Here is an 11,472-nt window from a genome sequence, read left to right on the forward strand (position 1 = left end):
ATCCCTAGTACCTATTCTCTAAATATCAGTAATGCTTCACAAACTATCTGAGAGCCACAACATCCTGAGAAATGCCCCATAGAAAGGTTAAATCTTTTCCCAAATAACCATTGATTGGAATTTGTTTTTCATTTGGAAAACTAACTTTATTTAAAACTGGATTATTCTGTTTTATTATATCTCACTTCCAAAGACTTGCCAGTGCCTACTTCTTCCCAGGTAAAACTTTTGCATAGTGCTACCAAAATATACAGTTCTTCAAGTGTATTATGGCATTTCCTTTCTCTGTACTGTCACTCACATGGCATGCTTTGCATAGAAAGTCTTGATTCTATTCCATACATACCTATTCAGTTGTGAAATTAACATCAAAGAATATTTTCCTCCATCTCTTAACTTCTGAGCAGTTTCTTATGTTAGTAACCACTGTATGTTTCTGTCTAAACTCTTCAATGATATGACATTGGCAAAGTTACGTGTTCTCTTTGAGTATCAATTCCCCAGATTGTAAATTAAGGATATACTAGTATATGCATTCTATGATAACCACATTCCATTCTATGTTTATCATAGTTGTTATTATTCAGTAAGACAATGCATAATATGTGCTAAGCATTGTACTTGCCTCATAATAATTTTTCAGTAAATGTTTATTATAATTATTATTGGACACAAAATTATTATTTGATCACACTATGTGATCAGTACTGGATTGCAGACATTCTCAACCTAAGTGTCTTTCTATAATAATTATAAGATACTTAAAGATCTTAACATTTACTACCAGCATTTTCTTCATTAGATAGAAACTTGTAGGATCTCTGTAGTTATTTCTTCAAGGAATTAAATAAATGCGTGTATTAATCCTTCACAACATGGCGTGGAGAAAGATTTGAATGTGAAATTTTGGAGATGCTATGTTCTCTTGAATTAGTTTGTCTGTGATACTATTTTGATGTCCAGAGTTAAAGTTAAAACCTAAATTTATATGTCTACTACTACACTGCCAGCCCAAATATTGAAATTAAGGTATTGTAGATAGCCTGTGTACGGAAAACTAATCAGGAGTGGAAAATCCTCAGTTTATTGCCTCAGGAAAACGACATTATTCTGTAGGATGTCAGGGGTAGATTTAAAAAAGGAATAATGAAAATAGCTCAGGAAATACAAGTTAAATCAAGTTAAATGGAGTAATCTAACTTTCTTTATTGCAAACATTTTCAGAACTTTAATAAGATACAAGACATTAAAAGTCTCCAAGAGGAAGATATTTTAAATTGGGCATCCTAATAGTTTATCTACTATATTACTAAAAATGCCTTTTCTTTCTTCTTATAAATATTAGAACAGCAACTTTAGGAAGGAATAATAAAAATTACCTCAACTGTTGGCACATGTTACTGGAAAGAACACATTGACAGCTGTAAAGGAAATATGTGCAATTTTAAAAGCAAGTTAAAACTGTTGCTACCTAAGTATTGGCTGCGATCACAAGATAATAGCCACAGTTGTCTGAGGTCACAAGATAATAGCCACCAACAATGCCCACAGTACAAAGGGAAGTGTGATATCATCACACCAGAATGTTCCAAAGCTCATCTAAGAGTTGGTTTGCTAACCTTTAATTACCTCAGGCCTATGAAGAGCATGGAAAGACTTAGTTAACTAGAAATTACAAAACAAATTTTGGAAAGTCATGTCTTTATGCGGTGAATCCCATCCATCCCTGGAGAGATTAGAGTATATTTCCCCGCTGCTCAAGCCTTGGGGAAAGACTTTTGTTTATCTTGGAATTTTGATAACAATGTGCATGGATGTCTGACTCATTTCAACAAAACCAAAACATGAAAGGCTGTAACTGACTGCCTGCTCTGACAGCATAGTAAAAGCATATCACTGCTTGGTGAAGGCTGCCACTCAACATTCATCAGAGCAAATAATGTTTATGTTGAATCTGACCCACAGCCTTCTCAGCAGGGCCAAATGAGAGAGTAAACACAAAGGAAAGATGCTGGGAGTACTACATTGTATGTGTAAGTTTTGCAGGAGTTTTAGGTGTTTGGACATTGGATCTGCATTCAGCATCATTAAGGTAATGATGGTTTTCAACTAGATTATCAGCAATGATGGGAAGCTCTTATGAGGCCTACACATCACATAACAAACTATTACAGAGAAACTTTCAGATTTAACTCATAACCAGAAAGAAGCAATAGATTACTACATTTTAAATACTGGAGCAACAAGAGAAACTCTAACCAGGAAAATAGAACAGAAGCTGACCAACAGACTTTAGCACTTTTCCCAGTGCAGAAACCAGCCTGAAGTATACCCAGCAAAGGAGCAAGAAGAAAGTATAACTTAGGTTCTATATTGTATTATTGGAATAAAATAGTTTGAGGAGCATAAAATAAATTTTAAACATTTTATTCCATAAAAATTATCAGAAAAGTTAATGAGGATAGATTCAGATTTCAACCAAGATATAGGAAAAAAATGTATCACACAGAGTGGTTTACACTGGGCAAAGGAAAGAAAATAATGAAGTTAATTTCTATTAATATCCAATGAGTCCTTCTTGTTCAATATACAAATTATATAATCTTTAAAATTTGGTAATATTTTACATTCCCACCACTCCACTGTCATCATTTTGCTAATGAAAACACTAAGATGCAATAGGGTTAAGCACTTCCCCAAAGCTTTGTGACTTTCAGTGATGAGTTAAGTTTAGAAAACAAGTCTCACAGTGCATGGTCCATTGTGACAGTAAAAAGAATTCGCCTTATAAAAGCTTTATGATATGGCAATGTTCCAATGATTATCTTTTATCGGCTCCCATAACATCAGTTCCCAGCTACAACCCTGTCAGCTGAAGTCTCACTGCTATTTTCTCTTATTTTTGTTCTCTGTCCCACCTCATATGTTCCTGTAAAAAGATAAGTTATCCTAAAATTATCTAATATATGGATACCACAACTCTGTTAATGGCAGTTCCCTCTCTTATTCTTTAACTACTTTTAATCAAAAATTTAAACATTGAGAAACAAAGCATTAGTCCAAAGAATAGTTTTGTAATTTAATGGACCATTGTAGACATTAAGTGAATCTACCAAGATGGTCTCCATTTATTCACAATTTCATGTCTCAATTAAGCAAAAGACCAGTTGTGATTAAAAAAAAAAAGATAAAGAGAATTACATTGAAAACCTCATAGTTAATAAACTATTTAATTTTGAAGGATACATATATTAATGTCTATCCTTAGCCCAAGTTGAATACCATTTATGTATTCCATATGGCTTGAGCTACTATTGACTAGTTGAAAAAAAATACCATGATCTAGTATTAATTTTACCTAATTAAATAGTCAATAATTCTGTCTTTAGAATTTTTCCCTTTATACTTGAAGCACATTTCTGTCATTGTTATTGTTTTGCAGTTTTTCTTTTCCTCACCTTTTTTTAAACTCAAGCATTTTTACATGTTGTTATTAAACTTTACAAGGCCTATGCATATAATGTCATATCACTGCAGGTTTTAGTTGTAAGTTCTGAAACAGACATCTCTTATTTTGGAATTCATTTATTGATATTGAACATTAGCTAATCCACAGAATTTCCAAGTTATCTCGGGAGTCAGTGTTTTGAAAAAAAGCAAAAAACAGATAAACTATTCCTTAAGAGTAATTTTCAAATAATATCACAGCATAATTGTGGTGAGGCTGCTTCTGCCTCTACTCTTGAACACTAAACAATATAATTCATACTATCAACACTTCCACCCCTCATATTAGCTGCACCTGCTGGCACTGTGGCCACTGCTATCCTTTATTCACAGCAAATGACTAATGGATGCAGTGACTCTTCTTATAAAGACAAGAACTCTAGAGGTTAACACAAGTTCTAGATTTCCTCTATCACAACTACCTGTATTCTTATCGGTAAGTTATTTTACATTTTTAGGTTTCAGTTTTTATATTTTTGAAGTCAAGATCACTTTCACTACCAAGAAAAACTATAAAAGACAAAATATTAACTATGTGTGTGTACAAGCATGTGTGCACACACACACAGACACACATCTGCTTGAAGATATAGGAATGTGAAATACCAGGTTGTATAGAAATTCTTGTCCAAGGTACAGAAGATGGAAAGTTAGAGAGGTGAATACAATAATCAAAGTTGGATTCCTCGAGGGATAATTTCACTATTTTCAGAGATAGAGCGAAACTACTGACAACTTCACGTGGTTAGAGAGGCAAATGTGAAAGTTCATGGCTCACTAAATGTGAGCCATTGGCAAATCTCTTGTACGTTTAGCTGGGATTAAGTAATAAACTGAAAGCAATTCATTATTTGAGTATTCTAGAGAAATTCAAATTCTGCAATTAAATTCACATGAGTCCAGATTGTTGATGTATTGTCTGCAAGTAACAGATTAAAATCCCTTTAAGTTTTAAAGATGTCAATAAAGTATATTTTAAAATAAAAAAAATCTATCTCATGCAAAAATACACAAACACAAATCTGTTCTCCCCACCCCACTCCACACCAAACAACAATAAAACAGTTAAGATATGGGGAGATAGGCCAGGCATGGTGGCTCACTCCTGTAATCCCAGCGCTTTGAGAGGTTGAGGTGGGTGGATCACAAGATCAGAAGATCGAGACCATCCTGGCTAACATGATGAAACCCCATCTCTACTAAAAATCAAAAAAAAAAAAAAAAAAAAATTAGCCAGGTGTCGTGGCAGGAGCCTGTAGTCCCAGCAACTTGGGAGGGTGAGGCAGGAGACAGGCATGAACCCGGGAGGCAGGGCTTGCAGTGAGCCGAGATTGCGCCACTGCACTCCAGCCTGGGTGAGAGAGACTCCGTCTCAGGAAAAAAAAAAGAAAGAAAGAAAAAAAGATATGGAAAGATAAAACACGTGAATGATAGCCAGAAAAAATACATATCAATGAAGACTCCATATATCAGAATACTACATGTTCCACATACTTAAAATAAATATATGTTTTATGATAAAGGAGATAAAAGTTATGTTTGAAAATTCCACTGGGGAAAAATCTAAGTTCTGGTGAAAAAAATACCAATAAATATTTTAAAAAGAAAGCCCATGACTCCTCTATGAACACTTGTGCTTCAGAAAGAGCTATTTCTGGAGAGAAAGATGTAAGCTGAAAATCTAAGCAAATATTAACAAAAATACACAAAGATATATAATTGTTTCAAAAGCCAGAGAATATGAAAATGGCTGCTAGCAAATTTGTGTGTAAAATCCAGAACGAGGGCCTATTTTGAAGAGCTCTCTTTTGACCCACTAACCAAAAATGGCAAAGTATTATATGGCTCACCATTGATGTGTGAACAAGCCATTATTTTATTCTATTGTCTTGATGAAAGTCACGGGTCTGTGCTTGCAGATGGATTGCCACATTGCCCTTGGGAACTATCCATAGTACCAGGTAGTGTATTTCCTTAGGAGATGGGTCTTGAAGCAGTTCTACCTGTGAACTCAAGAAGTCCATTTCTTTCCACTATGAGATATGGCAAGACTTACGTCAGCTCCAAAGACTCAATGTATTTGCTTCAAATGACTTTCAGGATATCACAATCAGGATGATGTCTACTTCAACCTGAATCATGACTATTATTCTTAACTAATAATAGTCTAATGACCCTGCTTTCTTTAATCACAGAGTGCTGCTTGGCATATTCTTTAAGAGAAACTGGCTTGGTCATTAACTTTGATTATGAGACTAATCTTCTAGAACTTGATACATGCACATAGAAACTTACTTTGAAGCTTCAATTCTGAGTTTCAAAGTTATGTATGCATATGCACATATGCATACACACATTCATGATACATAACAATAACTTAAAGCTGATGCTTCTGTCAGCCTACCTTCCTGCTTTAGTTCATATAAATGGCAGTTAATTATTTAAGTGTGTTATTTTAAATAGATGATCCTATTCTTTCATTATAAAAAGCTATATTGCATAGCATGAATGACTGTACTCAAAAACTCAACTTATTTTAATTTTAAGTACACTTAAAATAGTCTATTATTTCTGGTGTAAATAGGACCTTTTAAATTAACAAGTTGTTTTTAGACTTGCTATACAAAACCTCAGGTTATGTGTCTGTTTGTTTCCAAGTAAGAAATAAATTATCTTAAAGATAAAATGTCCTTATATAGATACACAAAATCAGTGGTTGCCAGAAATCTGAATTAAAAGCCATAAATAGCAAAGAGCCAAAAACAGCATATGAGCCTTTAATCACCTCATTGTTAGTGTTTACAAGAAAGAACATTGCAAACCTATTATTTAAGTTTGTATTTCCCTTACCACAACTTACTACCAAATAATCAACTAAATTCTTTGCTCAGAATAGTTTCCCGCATATGTTCTTATTATTCTGTTACTTCCTAGTTTGATGGAAATTTACATTCTGCCATCTGTGCAAAGACACAATCCCTGCATTACCACAGCTCTATGACCAAGTTGTCAAATAATTAGTTTGCCAACTGCTAAGTCATATAAGGGAATAAAAATCTAAGAGCTTTATGCAATAAAAGAAAATAATAAGGATTATAAGAAGTTCCAAAGCTATTATATGTAGGTAATGAAAATAATTTTTGTTAGGTGTGTGCTTTACACCTACACAATTATTGGACAAAAGATTTTATAAGAAAATGACATTGTAGGTATTAAATCATTAAGATACATAAAAAGATGTGGGTCCTAGAGCATTATTCAATAAGGCAATAAAAAGAAGGACTGTAAAATCATTCCAAATATTTGATATGTTTAAGCTTAGAATATAATGTCTTAGGTGTTTTATATCAACATTCCTGTTAACATTCCCCAATTAGCAACTTAACCATCCAAAAGAACATTCAAAGTATTAATGTTTAACTTATTTATCAATCAAAGTTAACATATTATATTTTGCTTGAGAATATTTTCAAGCCCAATATGATATGATTATATTTTTTCTACCTTACTGGACATGTGCTGATCTTATTAAAAGTTTAGTTGAAATGACAGATAAAATTAAAATCTATGGATGTAATATATTAAAGCTATTAACTTTCTAACCATATTCTATGAAGAAAAACATATTTACTTAAATTAATGTTTCCTTTTTATCTTTAGGCAAAAAAGTATTTTGAGGGAAAAATACCCAAATATAAGCAAATTCAAGAGTTTGATTTTGCCTTAAAAAGTGATGATTTTGCTATTGTGAATAGCACCACAATGACAGAATCACCCTTAAGCAAAATTTCAGCACTACTCAGTATTCCCATGTGACAAACCTGCACATATACCCCCTGAATTCAAAATAAAAGATAAAGTTTTTAAAAGATAGTGATTGGATTACTAGTTTAACGTTAAGTAGTGGAGCTTTTCAGTTGCTTGTACCAACCACCTAAATGACATCTATTAAGTATTATTCCTCTGTTGAATATACAAATGTATTTACCATTTTCTTATGGGTTTAAGGATGATCCTGGTGTTGTAAATTCTCTAGAGAAAAAATAAATATGATTAGGCCTGTCTATGACCTGCAGGTTTCTGGATTCTGTATTCACTGAGTACAAGGTATTTTTTATATTCTATCAGTGTCAGGGTTGAAACGCTATCAGAAAAACTGAAACCCCAAAGGGACCCAAGTAGAAATAAATTGATATAAGGCATAAGGTGTTTATAATCTTAGAGACATCAAGGTGACCCCCAGTGATTTGACGCCTCCTCATCTAACAGCTTCTTCAATCCCTTCCACTTATGTCTGGGCCAAACCTGTGATTTACTTCTCACAAAGAGAATATTCCAAAGGTAATGGGATGTCACACTCATCGTTATGTTACATTATATAGTACTATATTTTAGCAAACTGGGTCAGGGGAGAGAAGGAGGGTGAGAAAAGAGGTAGTGAAGCAGAGAGAGAGGAAAAAAAAATGACAGAAAGTGAGAAAGATCATTTTCTTTCGGACTTCACAAATTAAGAAGTGATGTTGGAAAAGTCCAAATAATAAGAACCTTCAGGTGGCCTCTAGGAACTATGAGTTCTCTGGGACCTGAGGGTGGCCTCTAACTAACTAAGAGAAAATAGTTGTAGCCATCATGCAACCAAAAGGAAATAAATAATGCCATCCACCTGTTGGTGTTGAAATTCTTACCCATTAGAATCTTCACTTATGGTTCCAGATGAGAATCCAGTCCAGCTAACACATTGATGGAGCTCAGGAGATAGCTAAGTGGTACACAAACGCCTGACCCCAAAAATCTATGAGATCACAAATATGTTTTGTTTGTAGCTAAATATGTGGTAAATTGCTACACAGAAACAGACAATGAATACATTATCAAAATATAAATAATCAAACTTAGAAAAGACTACTGTTAGCTCTCTCTGGTTCACCCCGGAGGTCTTCAGAAGAGAAACTACTAATGGTTAGAGATTCCTATTCTTCCAAGATAAATGATTTGCATGCATCACAACAACTGAGTTCAATGCAAAATCTTGCATCAAAAATGTTCCACCAACTATCCACTGGGATATCGAAGCCAAGAAAAAAAGCTTAGGTTTTTCTTTTGCCTTTCAAATATCTTGAGAACCTCTCTTACCTGAATGGAAACAAGAATCCTTCTGGCAAGAGACTCAAAGAAATAGATTCCTCTAACCTGAAACATCTATTTAGCACCTAGTAATAGATGAAAAATGGCATTTTCATGGTTAGATGTACTCCCTCTCTATGAATCTAATTCCTATGGGAGGCAATATGTCATTATATTTTGATTTCATTTTCCTTATAATTTATGATGTTGAACAGTTTTTGGTCATGTGATGTTAAGCATACTCCTTTTGGCCTTTTGTATGCCTTGTGAAATGTCTGTTTAGACCTTTTGCTGATTTAAATTTTTTTAAATTTTTTTAAATTTTTATTTTAGTTATTGAATTGTTTGGGTTTCTTATATATGCTAGATACAATCCTTTGTCAGATGCATAGTTTGCAAATATTTTCTCCCATTCTCCTGGCCGTCTATTCACTCTATTGATTGTTTCCTTTGCTGTGCAGAAGCTTTTTAGTTTAACATAATTCTATTTGTCTGTTTTTGCTTTAGTTGCCTGTGCTTTTGAGGTCTTATCCAAAAAAATCCTCGTCCAGCCAATGTCATGAAACAGTTCCTCTATATTTTTTCCTAGTAGTTTACTAGTTTCAGGTCTTACATTTAAGCCTACAATCCATTTTTAATTGATATCAGTATATGGCAGAGATAGGCATCTAGTTTCAGTCTTCTGCATGTGGATATCCAGTTTTCCTAGCACCATTTATTGAAGACACTGTACTTTCCCCAATGTGTGTTTTTGGTGTCTGTTGAAGATCATTTGGCATAAATGTGTAGATTTATTTTGGAGTTCTCTATTTTGTTGTGTTGTGTGTATGTGCCTGTTTTTATAGCAGTGACATGTTGTTTTGGATTCACTTTAACTTTATGGACATGCACAGACTGAAAGTGAAAGGATGAACAAGTATATTCCGTGCAAATGGAGACCAAAGAAAAACTGGAGTTTCTATATTTATATCAGATAAACAGACTTTAAGCCGAAGACTGTAAAAAGAGACAAAGCCATTCCATAATGATAAAACAGTCAATACAGCAGGAGGATGTACAATTCTGAATAAATATATATATATATATACACCCAACACTGGAGCACCTAAATATATAGAGCAAATATTAAGTGACCTAAAGGAAGAGAGAGACTGCAATACAATAATAGTAGGGGACTTCAACACCCCACATTTAGCAGTGAACATGTTACTCAGACAGAAATCAACAAAGAAACATCAGAGTTAAACCATTTTCTAGATTAAATGGACATGACAGACATTTACAGAACATTCCAACCAACAGACCCACAATATACACTCTTCTTAATATGGAACATTCTTCAATATTGCCTTTTTTTAAGATGGCTGGAATTTTTGTTGCTTCCATTAATTTGTCAGAAAAATATTAATGAGAAACCAACTGCTCCCGGGTACTAAATTGTGGATATACACAGAAAAAAACACAGTGTCTAGATCTGCAAGGGGCTTAGAGACTACTGAGGCAATGACTTACATCAATTTTAGTATAGAGTAATATTTTTAAAAATCTAGTCAGGGCATGGGAAGTAAATGACTTTTTTTAATAATTAAAACTTTTATTTTAGATTTTTTATTTTAGATATAGGGTACATGTGCAGGTTTGTTACATGGATATGTTATTATATGCTGAGGTTTGGGCAACAACTGAACCTGTCACCTGGGAAGTGACCATAGTACTTAACAGTTTTTCAGCCCTTACCCCTATCCTTTCCTTTCCCCTCTAGAAGTCCCCAGTGCCTATTGTTGCTCTCTTTAGGACTGTGAGTACCTAGTGTTTAGCTCTCACTTCTAAATGAGAATAACAGCATTTGGTTTTCTGTTCCTGTGTTAATTTGCTTAGGATAATGGCCTCCAGCTGCATCCATGTTGCTGCAAAGGACTTGATTTCATTCTTTTTTATGGCTGCATAGTATTCCATGGTGTATATGTACCACATTTTCTTCATCCCAGTCCACTGTTAATGGGCACCTAGATTGATTCCATGTCTTTGCTATTGTGAATAGTGCTGTGATGAACATATGAGTGCAGGTGTATTTTTGGTAGAATGATTTATTTTCTTTTGGATATAAACCCAGTAATAGGATTACTGGGCTGAATGGTAGTTCCATTTTGAGTTATTTGAGAACTCTTAAAACTGCTTTCCACAGTGGCTGAGCTAATTTGCATTCCCACCAATAGTGTATATGTGTTCTCTTTTCTCCATAGCCTTGCCAGCATCTGTTGCATTTTGACTTTTTTACATAACATACTCAGGGTGGGTATGTTTGGTTCCCAATCTATCCAAGTTAAAATGTTTTACCATTTTAAGTTTTACTTGATACCAGTATTCATAGTCAAGTAATTTTAGATTTTTTCCTAGAGTTTGCAGTATAAAAAGTCAGGAATAAGATGAGGAAGCAAAAGGAAGGATTTGACTTTCAAAAATTCTGAAATACTAGACAAAGGCTTTAAATAATTAGTTTTATACAATTATTGATTAGTTGATATCTAATTACAGAGAATGATTTATAATCCTTTGTGTATATAACCAGTAATGGAATTGCTGGGTCAAATGGTATTTCTGGTTCTAGATCCTTGAGGAATTGCCATTCTGTCTTTTGCAATGGTTGAACTAATTTACACACTCCTAGCAACAGCGTAAAAACTTTCTTATTTCTGCACATCCTCTCCAGCATCTGTTTCCTGACTTTTTAATGCTCACCATTCTAACTAGTGTGAGACTGTATCTCATTGTGGTTTTGATTTGCAGTTCTCTAATAACCAGTGATTATGCCAATTATGTGATTAATTTTAGAATAAGTGT

This window comes from Colobus angolensis, unplaced genomic scaffold (assembly GCF_000951035.1).
Source record: "Colobus angolensis palliatus isolate OR3802 unplaced genomic scaffold, Cang.pa_1.0 Scaffold177, whole genome shotgun sequence".
NCBI classification, from domain to species: domain Eukaryota; kingdom Metazoa; phylum Chordata; class Mammalia; order Primates; family Cercopithecidae; genus Colobus; species Colobus angolensis.